We start from the raw sequence: 18244 nt of genomic DNA, 5'->3' as shown, positions 1-18244 counted from the left end.
TTTTAAGCAAAATTATAACAATATTTCATCCAAGGCATGTTGAATCAATGTCCTTATTGTTTAGTATTTATTATGTAATAAAATTATAAATGGTTTTAAATAAAATGCAGGCAAATAAAAATTATAGTAAGTATATATGTTATTTTCTTACCCAACCATAACATTTGATTGATTCCAAAGCGCGTATTTTAAAAAAATTCAAATTCGCTTCTTATGATTTTACTTTTCTATGTGTTTTGACAGCTCGAAATAAAAATATCATCCTTTTTACCGCGGCGCCAACTACTTGTCGAATGAAGCTTTTGTTCACCTATATAGGAAAAATAAAAATGGTCAAAGCATGAGAAAAAGAAGACCGTCTTCGCGACTCTCTTTCAGCTTTTCACCAGCGTACCCCGCCTCTGTCTGTCTAGGGTATTAGAGCATATTGTTGTTCCAGTTGAAAACCGTAATAACCGACTCGCGACATTCGGTTTTATTGTTGTTTTGTGTATGGCAACTACATCGCACGTGGTGCACTGTATAGCGTATCAATGTGCGAAGTGGTGCGAACACAGCGTACCACATGCGACACACAGAACAAGAATAAAACCGAATGTCGCAGGTCGATTATTACGGTTTTCAACTGCAACAACAATACAATCAACCCCCGCTAATATGAAAAACACCCCGATCAGATCAGGCGAATTCATTTTTAATCTGAATATTTGGTAACTCTATTCACTTTCACATACGCGCAAGGCGCGCACCCTTGTTGTTTTGATTTGACGAAAACAAACGTTTTGAAAACATGTCGAATGTGCGCGAATTCTGAACATCCAGATCGTAGAAGAGGAAATTTGCTCGACAGTATCAACTAAAATGGTCTATTTTGTGTTGGAGAGAGGTAAGTTGCATATGAGCTCTATTGCCAAAGCTGCAGAGCAAGAGGAATAACGTATTAAGGTTTTTTGCTTTTTTTTTCAATTTGCCCTGTCAACTCAACCGTCAATTGTGTATGACGCTTGATCAATTTTTAATGTGAACGCATTCATACCAACGGGGTTCAGATTAAAAATATTCAGATTAAGAAAGGTCATTCCAGCGGGGGTACACGGTAATAGAGTAAAAAGCCAGTTGGCATGTCCTGTTTCAGTGCTGCTGCTGCAAAAAAAATAACTCTGAAGGTCCAGACACAATGCATACGGATTTTACTACGTTACGGAAATTTGACAGAAAACCCATGTAAAAACTGTCAAATTGCCGCAACGTAGTAAAATCCGTATGCATTGTGTTTGGGACGTCATGCGGTTTGTTTGGACGTAGTTTGGCTTATTCGCCCTTTTTTAATGTTGGTTGGTTTTGTTGGTTAGAACCAATAAAAGGGTGATTGTCGCAAGCATTAAAAACCGAGCAAGAGTTAATTTTCCCATGCTGGTCCAGCAAAAATAAATATCACTTGTTGCGTTTTCATTCGCGATATTCTCCCTTTTGTTAGTTCTATCTAAAAAAATTCTTATTGGAATTCACGGTTTGCGTGTTAAGCCTAGTATCCAGCTGAAAAGAAAATAGCTCAAGAAAAAATCTTGCTAAATACGGAAGAAATTTTGACAACTGCAAGGCAAGCAATTATCTGTCATTTTTTCTTGTGGTAATAATTGCGCCGGATATTATTGTGCTTCCCGAGAAAATATTTCGTTTTGCAGCTTTATATAGTTGTGCGCAAAGGTAAATCATGTATTATTGACAGTGTAAGCACGTGGAAGTTTTCTATGCTTAAATAACTTTTGTTTTGTTTTATTACGTACAGACTTACAAACAACACAGTTACAATGTCTTACGTTAACCAAAAATGATAAAATTTCAATGCTGATTGCGTTTGTAAAAAATTTGTCCATGTTTGAATGGGCAAACACGAAGCAAGCTACCCTAGCATTCAGCTGATGAGCGAGAGAGAAATATTGTTGCTTTTCTCATCACTCTTGCGTTGACAGTTTCTTACGAGATTTCGTGTGAGTGTGAAAGAGATACTTTGACTGCGAGCAACCAGAACAGAGCTGCGCGCAATTGTTAGGCGCACAACTAAACCTACGAAAGAAAAATTTTAGATAATAATCGCAATATTCCGTACGGAAAAGTGACGTTTCAATTTACTTGCCTGTACTGCGCCATCTGAAAGTGAAACAATATTTCTTGTAAGGTGCATACTGGTAAAGAAATCGCAAACGGCAAATCTTTTCTTTAGCATTTCTTGGCCTATCTTTTTGCCCATTTCTTTTCAGGTCGATACAAGGCTTTCTATGCGAATTTTGCTGAGTGTATCATTAAATGCCATCATGGGATTATGGCCCTGCCCTGATGAACACTGATGTCTCTTGTCTGTCAGTTCGGCGAGATTGGAACTTCAATCACTTTCAGTAGATTGGCAGCTCTGCAATGATGGTAACCCATTCAATATGCGGGCTTCGTTGTGAAAGAAAAAATTAGCCATTTTGTCACAGAAGTACGCAGTAGAAGTGATGGTATCAATAAAAACTAAAGTCGAATAGCTCGATAAATGCTAAATTCTTTTGGGCCTACTAACAGTGATTTTAAAACAATTTTAGGGTCTAATTTGGCGAGCAGTAAACATTTTGTTAGCCCTGTTATCGAGTAGTTTTGTGAAAAGTTTTGTGAACAATCGGTGTTTTATATATTTGGTGTAATAAAGTTATTTTCGAACCATTTGCAAAAAATTCAAGTGCTTTCTATGGAATAACTTAAATTTACAGAAATTCTGGAGGCAAATAGCGTTTTTCAGGTGAGTATGGAAAATTGACTGCGAAAATTGCTCAACTTTTTATTGGCAAGATGGCTGCCGTCGGCATGATCGTTTGTGAATAATAATGAATAATACGCACAAGTAAAACAAGGAGAAAGGTTAATTGTATAAAAGGCTACGATATTGAACAGTGAGGGTGGAGTGATTCTAAATAGTTTGATATTCGTAATGTGTTCCGGTACATCTATTTTTTTAATTATAATGTTTAAGAAAATCAACTCGTACAGGCATGTTTATGTTGCTAACATTATAGTTACCTACTATTACATAGTGAGAAACGGCGGTGTTATTTAAAGTCACATACATACTGTTACTTGAGAGATTTTATACGTTCAGATTTGTGTCCTGGACAACTGGTTGAATCGAATTGTGAAATGTAAAAACAATGAGTTTGAAAAGCAATTGCAGAATTAACGCATTAGTTGATTAATCGATTTTAAACTGGGTAAACCCAGAAACTATCCATTTTAAAGATGTGGAAAAACTAATACCGGTTCTAGATATGCTACTCAGTGTGAAATACAGTCCAACAACCATAGGTAACATACAATTTTTAGTCTGTTTGGACAAACTGCATATTTCCGTTTATTATTTTATTAGGTACTTATTTTAAATGAAAAAAAATAATTTCAGTTATAGGTCTTTTCATTTTATATTACTGAACAAGTGAATTATATGCCAAAACGTTTGTTTATTTGGTTTGATTTTTTTTGACAACATAATTCTGCTGTCAAACTATTGCTATTATGTAAACAAACCAAGTAAGGGTTATTTTCTGCCGGACTAGCTTAGGGAAAGAAACCATCACTCTGTTTGTTTACTTTTTGCAGATTGACCCTTTTGAAAGTTGGTGCCGAAATGTTCCCGATATAAATATTTGCTTGACAAAAAATATCTTTCAGGGATTCTTGCATTTTCTCATTGATACTTTCTCTAGGTACTAAATTAATCTAGTAACATAGATAATCAAATTTGTTGAAAGAGTACTTACAATATTTCAGGTTAGCAAGAATATGACTACATACTTTACAATTATAGTTATTTTCGAAAAACGTTAATTTTCATCAAACTCTTAAATTGTGTTTTGATACAATACATTGTGAGCTTTCAGGCGCACTGCAAGAACCTACGGCGACAAGAGTAATTTTTTTTTATTAAGGTTTATTAGAATATCATTTTTATTATAAGTAGCCCATGCTGCCGCTGTTCGCCTAACAGTCCCATTTTTTATGGAGTTTTCAACATAAATAGCAACTGATTTGTATTTGTATTTGTATATGAATATAGGCTATCCTTATCCTTACTTAAGATTAATTTACAAACAATTATTGGAGAAGTCTTACATATAGAAACAAGTTACATCTTATATATAAAAATGGATTTCTGTCTGTCTGTCGGGATGTTGTTCCTTATAGAATCAAAAACTACTGAACCAATCGCCTTGAAAATTTGCATGTAGAGGTTTTTGGGGCCAGGAAAGGTTTTAGTTGACCAAACTCGTTATTTTAGTCATAACCTTGAAATGCGGTCAGGCATATATTAATATTTTTTTTGAAACGATTCTACAATTGATGAAAGGGACGGTAAGGGAAAGTAATGAAGAAGGATTTTTTGGGAATGGAGTAACCTGGCAGGTGTTGTGGGTTCAAATCTAATTTTAATCCCTGATTATAGCTTGGTTCGACCCATGCACCTTCCAGCATTGGACAAAAGATAGGAGTCACAACGACAACTTGTTAAGCGTAGCTACCTATTATCCCCCCCCCCTTCCTTTCCACTCTCCCCTCCATTCCCAAAAAATTCATCTTCATTACTTTCCCTTAACGTCCCTTTCATCAATTGTAGAATCATCGTTACAAAAAAAATATTAAGGTTTTAGTGGTGGTTAGAGACCCCTCCTCCCACTAAGAGGGGGGGGGGGGGTCTCCCATATAAATGAAACACGAATTTCTGCATGACTCGAGAACTAATCAAGCAAATAGAACAAAATTTGGCATGTGGGTGTTTTTGGTGACAAGAATTTATTCCATGGTAAATTGAGACCCCTCCCCTCTTTAGAAGGGAAATTATGACTCCTCTCACCTTTAAGAGGGGGGGCTTCCATACAAATAAAATACAAATTTCCTCATAACTCGAGAACTAATCAAGCAAATGGAACCAAATTTGGCATGTGAAGGTTTTCGAGGGCAAGAATATTTTCTATGGTGAATTATGACCAATCCCCACTTTAAGAACGTGGGCTCCTGTACAAATGAAAAACAAATTTCCTCATAGCTCGACAACTAATCAAGCAAATAGAACCAAATTTGGCATGTGGGTGTTTTTGGAGACAATTTTTTTTTCTATGATGAATTAGGACCCCTCCCCACTTCAGGAGGGCTCCTAGACAAATGAAATACAAATTTCCTCAAAACTCGAGAACTAATCAAGCAAATAGAACCAAATTTGGCATGTGGAGGTTTTTGGAGGAAAATATATTTTCTATGGTGAATTAGGACCCCTCCCTACTTTAAGAGGGGGGACTTCTACACAAATGAAATATAAATTTCCTCAAAACTCGAGAACTAATCAAGCAAATAGAACCATATTTGGCATGTGGGTGTTTTTGGAGGCAACCATTTTTTCTATGATGAATTAGGACCCCTTACCTTAAAAGTTATCCTTATAACTTGAGAACTAATCAAGCAAATGCAACCACATTTGGCATGTGTGAGATTTTAGAGTCTTGAATTTATTTTATGATAGTTAGAGACCTCTCACCCCTGTGGTAGGGGGATATAGACTCTCATACAAATAAAAGAGAAATTTTTGCGAAATTCAAAAACTAACCGAACTTGAGAAATTCGAGACTCTTCCATAAAACATTAGTCAATAACAAGACAAAAACTATCTATAGTAACTCTAGATCATTCAGGACGAGACGGCCGCGAGTGTTGCCGGCGACCCGCCATCGGAAGCGCCGCCCACTGGGGGGAGGCAACTCCCCGCAGAAATCACTACTGTCTAGGTTTATTTGTTTTCCTAGGTCTACCTGGGTTTCCTGGAACGAGCAACAGCGAGTAAGGAGAGGATCGCGAAATGGTACTTTCCACAAAAAAGTTTTCCGTGAAATGGTACATTCCACTTAAGGTTTTTCGCAAAATGATATTCGGCGAAATGTTGTACAATCATGGCGAATATTACTATCCGCTTTCTCGCTATGCAATGAGGGGACAGGGGGTTGTTTTCTACTTTAGCGTGAGCGAAAATTGCAAATTTGTATTTTAAACTACCCATTCTTGGTAACTAATAAGCAGCAAATCAGTGTATTTGGTATTTTATAATGCACGTTGTTGTATATTAGCTTTTTGACTGCATAGGTGTTGTAAATTGGCATCCAAAATTGTATTCAAATTCTTCGTGTCGGTAATTAGCTGTAAATTAGCATTGTCAGCACTATAAGATGGTTATCAGTAAAGTAGCTGTATATTTTGCCAAAATAGCATTTAAGGCGACTTTAATGCTTATTGGCCTACATTTGAATAGCATTGGTGATGCTTATTGGTTACCTGGGATGCTTTCATAGTTACGTAACTGACAAAATGAATCATCTAAGGTTGAACTCCTCAGAAACTTGACGAAACTCGAGATTGTGACAAAGATCATCCGAGATTCATGATTTATGTACAACACAGGTTAATTTGTGGCAATACGAAGTTTGTCGGGTCAGCTAGTATAAAATAAAAATAGAATCACTAAAGCAGTTGTCCTCTGTAATACAACCTAAGCCTATGTTTAATGGTACCGTCATCTGGGGCGAGATTGTGCCAAAAAAGCATATATTTTTGTTCTTTAGCTCAGTATACACACAATTTAGGAACTAAGTTGATTTCAAATCTGTCAATATATACTAAATTGTTCAATTAACAACTACCGTAGAGATGGTTTAGTTACAATGAAACCTAATTTTACTGGAAGTGCATGAACTTTGGCACAATCTCACCCCTTCTAGGGTGTGACATTGTGCCAAAAACATAAAGTTTGGCTAAAAACCTAAACAGTGAACATTAGCATGTTTATAAACAATACACATAAATATCAATATGAAGTAGTTCACATGGGGCCGTCCATGAACTAAGTGGACTATTAGGGGCAGGGGGTCAGCTAAAAACATCGCATCATACAAAAAGTATGAACGAAAATAACCCGGAGAGGTCTGAAATAACTAAAAATAACTAAATAACTAAAAATAGGTTTTTGGCACAATCTCACCCCCGTGGCACAATCTCACCCCGGATGGCGGTACCCAGGTAGTTCGCATAGTCAGCCACGACGGAGAAAGCAGCAAATTCGTAGTTTGGAGTAGATCTTTTCCTAAGATAGTATGATGGATTACCGCAGCGGTATCGCCGGCAGACTTGTTATAAACACCGCCCGGTGCGACACGGTTGCCACCCGTCCACATACGCACGGCACTGGGTGCTTTCGATAATAGAACGCACTGGCGTTGCTACATACTAGCACGCTCCCCGACAACACGAAAACCCGATCGAAGTGCCTTGCCTTCGGTTAGGTACCAACGAGCACGGTACTACCGCTGGGCCATATGACGGCTTGCATGATTTCGTTCTTTGCTTTCTTTCTCATTCGTTCATATTCGGTGTACGTCACTGAGTTGGCAGGACGTTCGGGCACCGTTCTCTAGTCGTGCTTTTGTCGTGCTCTAGCAAGTGCCGGCTGGTGTACTGGCACGCCGTTTCGCTCGCAAATTTAAAAACCTATATAACTGCTTGGAGCGATACGGTAAAAACTTATGAACGGTAGCGGGTGCCTTCCACAACGCCGTGTTGGTGTTCCGCCGCTGCTGCTGCTCAGTAAGAATGATTTTGATTCGATGTAATGCTTATTATTATGATACCTATAGGAAAACATTTCGATACAAGGTAATTTTTCGATTTAAGAACAGTTTTTTCTAAGTAATTTTTATAGAAAGCATCAGATTATGTTTTGTTCCGAAATATTTAATGTGCGAACCTGCATATCCCATGCGGGTTAAAAGCTATCCTACTTCCTTTTATAAATCTTGATTTGGTTAAATTATGCATTTCAATCGAAAACGGGTTTTTAATAGAGAGATGTGAATATAATATTCAAATAAAGTATGGTTTAAAAATTCGTTAATTCAATCTTTAATCGTTTTATCTTTCATGTCCATATTATTCGCTACGAAATGTACAAAATGTTTTCGGATAGGTAGAGAAGTGCGCAGCGCAGATAGCACGAAAGAAAGAAAAAAAGGCAGAGTATGAATGGGGTGCTCGGCTGTCGGTTTTCGCCCGGTGCCGCTCCGTGCCCACTCAACACATATAAAACCGAACCTAACAAAAAAATTGGCACCGATGTGCGGAGTCATATTTGTTCGTACGAGAGTCGGCGAAGTGCACTGAAACCGGGTGCGTGTGACGTATGAACGAAGTAGAATGTTTTAGCACGGCGTGCGGAGCGGCGCGTGCTTTCACATGTCTGGATCGCGACGTCCAAGATTATAAACGAAACGTACAGTTGATATGAAGCTTCGAGAAAGTTGTGGTTTCAGATTCATTGATAAACTCGAGAACATCATACACTACGTCACAGTAAGTGTATAAGGGTGTGAGTGTGATAACAGCTTGGACGAGCTTTTTACTACAGTAGGATTTCGAATTTGGCAACAAATGCGTGTCGCCTATGTTGCCAAAATCGAAACCGTGCCAAAATCGAGACCCTTTTTCGATATCAAAAAATTTAATGTAAATGCTTTAGACATTGACTAAATATCATTAATCAACGATTTCAACCATTTTATGTTTTAAAAGTCCGCTAAGTGCTATCCGTCCGGTGCAAATATGTTATTGACACTCTGCGGCACGACGCACAGTGCGTTGAATGTATGGGACTGCGGGACAAAAATCGAAATTGCTAGTTTTAGACATTTTATCAACCTAGTTTAATGAAAAAATAGTTTGTGAATTGTGATAATCAAAGCTAGTATTTGCTTAAATGTCTCAAAATATTTACATAATGGCAAAAATGTCTCAAGCGCCAAATTTTTACGCAAGCATTGCTAAAGTTTTTCATCATTATATGGGTTGCCGACGGCTATATAACTACCAAGGTAGTTGTGAAAGCGGCATTTGTACTAGAAATACAATGGTAAAATCAGCAATGCAATCTAGCAATAGATTAAGTAGCACTTGAAGATCAACCATGACAGCAATTTCGATAATCGAACGATTTTTCTTCAGTGCATGAAAGCTTGGAAAGCTATGCTTATGGAAGACGTTTAAGCATTTCGAAGCACAATATACTTTCGCACCAACAAATCTAGATTATGAACAGAGTTTGAGTAATACCATTAATAACAATAAAATACATAAAATACAGTAATACCATGTTTTACCCTTCTCAGCTGTAACGGAAAAGTAAATAATAATTTTTCCGTGACATTATTTAAGACAAAGGCTGCAGCTCGTTGTTTTCTGTTGTTGTTGGGTAATTTTTGAAAACATTTTATGTAATTAGATCCACGAAACGAATTTCCAGCAAGAAACCGGTATCAGTCATTGTTCGTCATCAGGCCGAGAAACGGGAAAAACAGCAGCCGATACCAAGTTTATTAATTTTTTTCTAGAAATATTTGCTCACTCGCTCACTGCTCACTTAATTTTGAGCAATAATAACACGAAACTTCATAAGCAGTGGTTTCTTCTGGCAAGGATAACATAATGTGTCAGAATAAACGGAATTCTGACGGTTTATCAGTGCCTGACATTGGTCTACAAATATTGAAATATCTTGTAGAGTTGCAGGTAGTTGCAGCTAAAACCTGTTCGATCGTATAGAGGATACTTTGAACAATCATTCTGTGTATATTTTAGCTTGGAAGTCGGTGGAACATTTTTTAAATCAGTAATCGAAGTTGGAGTTCTGTTTTTTTGAAAGTCAATATCTATGTCGTTTCTTTGCGGCGATTTTTTAGGAGTGAGGTCAAAATGAATTCTTTCTATAACCAAAATTTATTCTACTAACCTTGATTGTTAATCTCCTTTTTAAAGATTTTGATTACACGAACTGTAAAACTTTTACGAGCGTGATGAATAACCTTAAAAAATGATAGCAAAATTTGTAAGTAAAATCCACTTTGCAACATGACAGTTTGAACACTTGTAATAGTAGTTGTGGCGCTTTTCCAAGCAAACTTATACTTGTTTATATAGCAGATGACATCTATAAACAATTTTAAATACTTAGTATACCCGATTAAAAAAAAGTGAAAAACGATTTTTGTCTATGGCTCAACGCACTGTGCGACGTAGTCTTACGGCAATAAAAATATTATTGTTCGAAACCATATAACTTTTTTTCACGAACATACTGAGGGCATCATTTCTTCGTCATTTAAAGCATGTATGCAGAAACTGATTGATATTTAAGCATATTTTTGGAAGAAAAATATCTTGTGTTGCCAAAATCGAGGCATGCCAAAATCGAACCATGCCAAAATCGAAATCCAACTGTATTACGTTTCCTATAGCACGCACTGGAACCGACGAAAAGTACAGAGGGTGTAATAAATTTTCTTCACGTTATTAATACTAGATATACCAGCATTTTAAATATACCTATTTATACCAAAACCAGTCAAAATGACTGGTGGATAAGAAACGGTTGGTGAACGACTGAATAATGTGCAACACAGACCCTATAGTGGTCCTTAGCCGCTTATCCAGTAAGTTCTATCTCCACCCCCTCGTGGTAGGGTAACCAACCTGTTTTGAACCTCATCTGCAGCTGTACATAATTTGGACACTTCCATTTGATTTTGCTGTAAGTGTTCAAATTATGTACAGCTATAGATGGTGTCCCAAATAGGTTGATTACCCCACCAGCCGGAATACGAGCAATCTTAGCGGAGATGTGGTAACCTACTCTGGTGGAAACTAAGGTCGTATACCGACAGGCAAGGAGGCACTGTCTTGTCTCGGCACTATACGATGAGACCCCATCATGAGACTCGGCAGCATAGCCCTAGTAAGGATCTAAAATATTACGAAAAATCAAGAAAATTCAACTAGAAACATTTAGCATGGACAAAGGCGATAAAACAAGGATTTGGAATGGATGCTTCCTACCTGGAACTGTAAATTACTAAATTTCATGGATGGCGACACGATGTTGCTTGTTCAGTTAGAACTGCAAAAGTTCGACATTTTGGCACTACAGGAGATCTGTCGCAAAGGCGGGAAGCTGTGGGGGATCTGTGGCGGCAAGGCTCAATTTTGCCAGAATGGTGAAGGAACCAACGAGCTAGGAACGGGTTTCGTAGTGATGGGCAGAATGTAGGATCGCGAGAGGATATGTGTGTTGAGGATAACAGGCCGCTTCTTCAACTACATCATCATAAACTTGCGGATCAAAAAAGCCCATCACTATGCTGAGGACTATTCGCTTTGTTGGTACACTATTGCCCTCGAGATAGGGACGTATACTCTCACGATGTATAGTTGAGAAAGACAAAACATCGCAAGCTGAATCCCAGACTATTCCCAACACGCGCTCACTATCCGTCGTTTTGTCTCGGTGAAAATGTACGTTTTGAATGGCACTGGGTTCTCCTAAACGCTGTAGGAATTGTCGCGAATTGGACACCCAGTTTCTAATCACAAATCCAGCCTTAGAGTGGATCATCCTCACCGCGCACGCTCGTCTAATAGCTTCCTCTAGTGTATCCGCGCTATCAAAATAATCATCAACATAATGATATTTGACTATTGCGTTCGCTGCATCTGGATAATTTTTCGCCCATACCGTTGCGTTACGGTTGTTTATATACTGCGCCGAACACGGAGAGCTCGTCGAACCAAAAGTTGCGACATCCATAACATACACATCTGGGTGGTCCTGTGTATTTTTTCGAAATAAAAATCTTTGAAATTGCTTGTCCTCTTTCCTTATCATCACTTGATGATACATTTCTCTTATATCGGCCCCGAAAGCAATCTTTCGCTCTCGAAATCGATGTATAACGGTCGTCAACGGCATGTCTGGTCCCTTGAGCAACTGGGAATTTAAAGAGATACCATTCACAGCTGCATCCCACACTAAGCGGACCATTGCGGGCTTCTTTGGATTGATGACAACATTTAAAGGTAGGTACCACACTTTGCGAGAATTTGTTTCATTTATCTCCTCTTTCGTGGCTAGATGTGCATACCCCTTTACCAAGTATTCATCGATTTGTTTGCAGACATTATCATACAAGACTGGACATTTCGAAAGCCTCTGTTCAAGCTGTTTCATTCTTCGTAAAGCCATTGGAAAACTAGCCGGGAACTGTGGGTCATCATTTTTCCACAGCAACCCGGTTTCGAATCGATCACCCACCCGCCTGGTTGTGTGCTCAAGAATTTCTCGGGCCCTCTTGTCCTCGGCGGACTCTAATAATACTGACACGCTGGACTCTTCTAATGCATATTGGTTTTTTAGTAACCGAAATATATCTTCGTTACTCACTTTTTCATGAAACCCAACAAAATTGCTGATAGTTGGCGAATCTGGATTTGGCCCATAAATAGTCCAACCTAGTTTGGAACGCACGGCAATCGGCTCTCCTGGTTTGCCGATCCTCGATTCCATTGCTGCAAACACATGAAGATTGTTCAAACCAATCAAAATACCTGGACGCTGCTCGCCATACGATAAGATTTGAAGATTCTGCAAATATTTGTATTTCTCGCGAACACACGTTGCGTTGAGGGACTGGCAAGGTAAATTTAACTCCTTCACTGTGCGCACTCCACCAAGAGCTAGCTTCGTGTCGCATCCGCGAGCTGAAATCCATAAATTAAGGCGCATTGACTCCTTTTCTACTCGGGTGACGTCCGCTGTCCATTTTATTGTGAGCTGTTCTTTAGCACCATTAGCGCCTAGTTTATTCGCTATTGATTTTTCAACTAAAGTGACAGATGCACCTTCGTCCAAAAACGCCAGAGTATGTACCGCTCTATTCCCATAGTACTATGTCACTGGTACCATCCTGAACTAAATCGGTTGATCTGCTCTCACGTGGGCATTTATCGCGAATTCATGCGTTATAGGATGCAACAGCGTATTGTGCCGCTCTCGACAATTTTCCACTTGGCACCGAAGATTGAATTTGCATTCAGCTGAACCGTGGTCGTTTAAGCAGACCTTACAAAGTTTCCATTTGTTAACCATACGGTTACGCTCAGCCACATCTAGAGCTCTGAAATCTTGGCAGTATCTCAAACGGTGGTCCATGCGGTTGCAAACTTTGCACGGTTTTCGATGTTCTCTTACTTCTCTCGAACGTTTTGTTACGTCACTACTAGAGCTGTGATAATGCAACGATGCATTTTTTCTTGATTTGGTTCATCTCATTACTTTATTGTTCACAAAACAAAAATTTGTTTTTTGCTCGGCATGTAAGCTATAAACGAAACTAGCAATGTTAAAGGCTCTTAAACGATGCTAGCGCCCCGGTTTCAACTTGCTATAATTTTAACTGCAGTAAAATCATTCCACTCAATCATCACTTCCGTAGACGGGGTTTGTGTCCCGACTATTCTCCAGATACTCAGAGAACATCGATAATGATAGCCGAACAAGCCAGAAAGAGCCGTATCATTCAACCAATCACAGCACGACACGTAAGGTGCCACTTCGTGCCGCGTGAGCCGATGTTGAGGTTCAAAGGAGGAACGATAGTAGAACATCGGGCTATTACTGGTGAACCTTTCGCTAAGTCAGTTGAGGCATGTATAGCTAAAACTTTGAGTCAGTATTAGTCACGTGGAAACCTTTAAAATATAAAAGTGCTACAAAATTATAAAATTATAAAGTGATAAATACCAAGCAGTTAATAGTTAATAGTGAAAAACCGAGAGCGAAGGCAAATAATTGTAAAGACCACGCGCAACAAACCGTAATATTAATCAGCAGAAGCTGTCAAAATAGGAAAGTCGGAAGTCGACAGGAGTCCTTCCGAATACCCGACGCACTGTCAACTGCCTGACATACCCATCCGTTCTTTTCGGGAGTAGACAGGAGTCCTCCCACGTTCTCTATTCCGGTGTTTCGCACTGGACAGCCCCCTGGTGACGGCTAGGCGGTGGCTCAACGACGGCACGTACGGCCGTGTTGCTGAAGGAGACAACACCCAAACGCAAACTGCAAACGGAAAACAGGTCAGAGTGTTTTAGTCCTATAAGAGATTCCGATTAGGTAGGGACAATTGTACTCCACGGCAGAGAATAAATCGTGTGAACTCTAGCACCGCTATTACACCTAAAAAAGCGCTTGGAAAACCAGTGAAAACCCCTTTCGTTCCAATATCGTCCTTTTCTAGTAGTTGTTTAAGAAGTTGTTGCGATTTTGATTTGGCATCCTTACCTGACCTGCCCTGAGAGGACTAGCCGGGCCGGTACAAAACACGCCCCTTCGAAATCGTATCGAAATTGGTCGGTACTGGCGCTTAAGCGGAGGGGTTCTGAAGGGTAGTCAAAGGGACCGCCTATCGTTTTGCGGGCATAGCGAGGGTTACCAGTGGGTAATCGTACTTTGGTTTGAGTTATCGCCTGTTGAAAACGTTATTGCGACTACCAAGAAGTTTTGTGCCAGTACAGTAAGATAGTGATCCCGTTTGGCGTAGCTTACTGTTACAGGCACAGACATCGGCCTCACACGCTTCGAACCCAATTTTAGATATAAAATCTGTAAACGTTCGTAAAGTAACAATAGTTTTTCGCTGTTTGTATCGAACCCAGGCGCGTTTATCGACTGACGATAGCTTTTCTACCAATTCTTGAATAAGAATGGGATTATTTAAGCGCTGCGTTAAGTCTGCAGCTTCGATATGCTCACATAGTTGTTTAACGATGTTACCAAAAGGTATGTATGTGGATAGTACGTTCGGGTCGTGTGATTTCAATTTTCTAACCTGGCTTAAATAAGTGTGAAGTAGGTGCTCGGGTCTTCCATACAGTTGACGCAATTTACTTATTACTCTCGGCACAGGTTTCGGCAGCAACAATTGACCTCTTACGTTCTCTAATGCTGCTCCTTTTAAACTTTCTTGCAACCTGACCAGGTTTTCTACGTCTGTGAATCCGCACGCAGCGGTCGAAGACTGATAGGCACCATAAAACAGAGGCCATTCTTCTGGTCGCCCGGTAAATACAGGTAGCTTTTTGGTGATTCCTTGCCTTGCAGCCAACTGGGTTCTTGACGGTTGCGGTTGGGGGTACCCCATCCCGTCTCTTTTCCCCTTAATTTTATTTGTGGTATCGTGAACTGGTTCATCCCCACTTTCTGATGACCAATCTGAACGGTGGGTAGGATTTACATTATTCAAACAACCTGCAACGTCGTTTTCGGCTTCGCAGTCTTCATTTGTATCGTCTGTTTGTTTCGGACCGTGAATCTCATTCTTTTCCGAAGTACAAACTCCACCTTTACTGGATTGAGGTGTGCTAACCGCTTTTTGGCTCGCGTTCAGGACTTGCATTTTCTCTCGTATATTCACCAGCTCTCCCTCGAACGAATCACGCATTCTTCTCAAACGGTCTACATGAGCCCTTTCGCGCCGGATAGCATCATCATACTTTTCTTTTTCTTGCTGTAATTCCTTTTCGCGCAATTCCTTCTCCATTTTAGCTCTTTTCTCCTGCAGTACGCGGTCCATTTCCATCCGTTTCTCGTTTAGAATTCGGTCCATCTCTATTTCTTCTTCCGTTGCTCTTTGCTCTCGTTCTAGTGCTTTCAATTTTCGTTCTAGAGTTGAGCCGGACTGACGATCGGATTTAACACTCGATTTATCAGATGCATCATCCGTTGCAAGCGCCTTCTTTTTGGTGCTCTTCTTCGTAGCAGCTTCCAGTTTTTTGCGATATTCCTCACCTTGCAACTGGCAATCTTCTGCAGGGCAGAACCATTTAAGTCGGTTGTATTCATCAACGGAGGCGATTCCAACGCAACGACCGTGGAACCAGACATCACAACCATCGCAACATATCATCCCTTCCACAAATTCGGACGTTGCGCGACATATCTCACAGGGTGTAGATGTAAAATTGGCGACAGATTCCATTCCTTTGAGGTTAAGTCCTTTACTCAGTTTATAATTTTTGAGTTTTTCCGGACTAACGACTACACTTTTTTTGTAGCAGCAATAATAAGCAGCTCAAACTGCAAAAGGTTTTATTAATATTTTATATCAATGTCGATTTTTCTTAAGTCTACTCACAATTAGAGTAAGGAGGGGTAAAAGTGCGATGCGGGTAAAAGTGCGATTCAATGATTTATCGGTGCAGATTCCGAGTAAATTTTCTACATTGGCATGGATGGGTAACTACTTTGACAGCTTGAATCTAACGTAAACTTTGGTTGCTTAGGAAGCATAGTTGCTGAGTTATGTGCAAATGTTATTTTAGGGCGGTTTTGATGTAATTTTTCGGTATACGGCAAATACGATACCAACAGGAAAATATTACTTGTTGAAAATTTGCAGCAGCCTTTTACATCACTCACATATCTGTTTTGAAAATACGGTGAAAATAATTTACAAAATATATTTCGCTTTTCCGCAATTTAATCTAACTCCATCAAGCGCCTAACGGGGTAAAAGTTCGATGCACGGACGGGGCAAAAGTGCGATTCATGGACGAGGCAAAAATGTATAGCTAATTATATACAGCTTTAGGCACTATAACACAGATACTAGAAATGAAATATCTGCAGAAGACTGTGTGATTTACAGATTTACAGATTTACAGATGTTGGCCGAAGAAAAACAATGTGTTTCCGCTGATGAAACAACAGACAAACGTTTGGAAAAGTTTCGATCTAACGGAGGCTGCAATACACCAGCGCAAAATAGAAAAGGTGCAAGTTGAGAATATTCCTTACCGAAACATGACGCAGATTGAAGATAATATGGTTTTGCTAGCTACTGCTGGACTAATTTCATAGATTTTAGTTTCGAACTTTTGCCCCGCGGTATACGTACTTTTGCCCCGCTAGTGGGGTAAAAGTGCGAAACGGCACGTGATCAGAAGAATGAAAAATTTATTTTGAAAAACACTATTACCGCAGATGATTTATAGTTGAATGTGAAGACATTGAGTTACTGCATCACTATAAAATATATTATGCTGTTGTCCTTCTTTATATTTCACGAAAATTTATGACAACTTCAAACATCGCACTTATGCCCCGCCCTACTCTATAAGTTTTTTCGTAGGGCCTCGTGCAGAACAGATATCCGTTAATTTTCTCCACTACTAGGTTCTGTTTTTATTTTAATTAGTATGTAATTATTGAAAGAAAAATTATTTTGCACTTAATCTACTTACAAATTCCAATTGATTTCCCAGATCGAACTCTAAATAATTTATATCTGCCACCGAATATTCTGTATTTTAACTCAGCTTTCAATTAATGCTGTACAAATTATTTCCGTTTAATTGTCACCATTTCAAGACATCTTTTCTTATTGGCTATTCAGGTATTCTATTCTATATTTTAAATGAGATTGTATGCTACTTTTTTATTGTAGACTGACAAGCCATAAAATATAAGGTGTGCCCATCGGTAATTTTCTCTACTCGTAACAGCGAGGTTTAAGTAAACCCTTCAAAGAAGAACTCTGTTCAAGTGAAATAGGATTTTTAAACGTACAATGCGCTTTTTGGTACAGGGATTTTTTTGCTGGAAGGATTCTGGAGTGCTACGGTCCATTTTTCCATTCGTGTAGGGTGTTAAGGCCCGCCGTTAAACGGCAGTTAAACGGAGGTGTGCGGTATTTTCGCTAAGTGTGCGTTTGCGAAATTATACACGGCGTTCGTCAATTGCCGCTCGTGTTTTTACCGTTCAATTTTAACGTTACACTCCGTGGCCGAAGTCCGAGAGCCAAAATTTAGAAACCATCCCAATTGCATGCCTTTTGTCAAGTCTGAGGCAGGAGTTTCATTCCGTCGAAATCTGGTGTTATCTCGAAAAAAAATTCGTCAAAAATCGATTTTCCGATGCTTAGCTGTTATTTTTTTTATTTTGTTTTATTTTATATTTTTGAAATATGACGTAGAGCATATGGTCGGTGTTAAATCAGATCGGACCAAGTCGCAAAATTTAAAAAAATAAGTCAATGACAGCAAACGATTAAGAATTTCCTAAGCTACATTTTACTCGAATCAGATTATACATAAATGTAGCAAACAGCCAGAGATATGATATAATTTCGAACGATTGATAGCTTTGAACTACCCAGCAGCAGCAAACTTTGACTTCGTTTTTCTCGAAATCAGATTTTTGTCACTTGGTTCGGTCTGACTTAACACCGACCATATAAACCATAGGGAACTAGGAACTTTGTTGAAAAGGTCACTGAAACTATCCGATTTTTTCTCA

General features: G+C 39.1%; 1 protein-coding gene across 3 annotated transcripts in view; it reads left to right on the top strand.

The window, feature by feature from the left end:
• Positions 1 to 2425: 2425 nt before the first annotated feature.
• The window catches only part of LOC128743439 (histone acetyltransferase KAT6A), a 151238-nt gene continuing 135419 nt past the window's right edge, over positions 2426 to 18244 (top strand). For 2 of the 3 annotated variants that reach the window (XM_053840016.1, XM_053840015.1), the window contains exon 1: positions 2432 to 2779. The gene's annotated coding sequence lies outside the window, so the exon portion shown is untranslated. Of the gene's footprint in view, positions 2780 to 18244 lie in introns of all 3 variants that reach the window. The other variant, XM_053840014.1, reaches the window with a different exon arrangement.

This window comes from Sabethes cyaneus, chromosome 3 (genome assembly GCF_943734655.1).
Source record: "Sabethes cyaneus chromosome 3, idSabCyanKW18_F2, whole genome shotgun sequence".
Lineage (NCBI taxonomy): Eukaryota > Metazoa > Arthropoda > Insecta > Diptera > Culicidae > Sabethes > Sabethes cyaneus.
The sequence above is the reverse complement of the archived record's forward strand: the minus strand, read 5'-3'. Positions and strand labels throughout refer to the sequence as shown.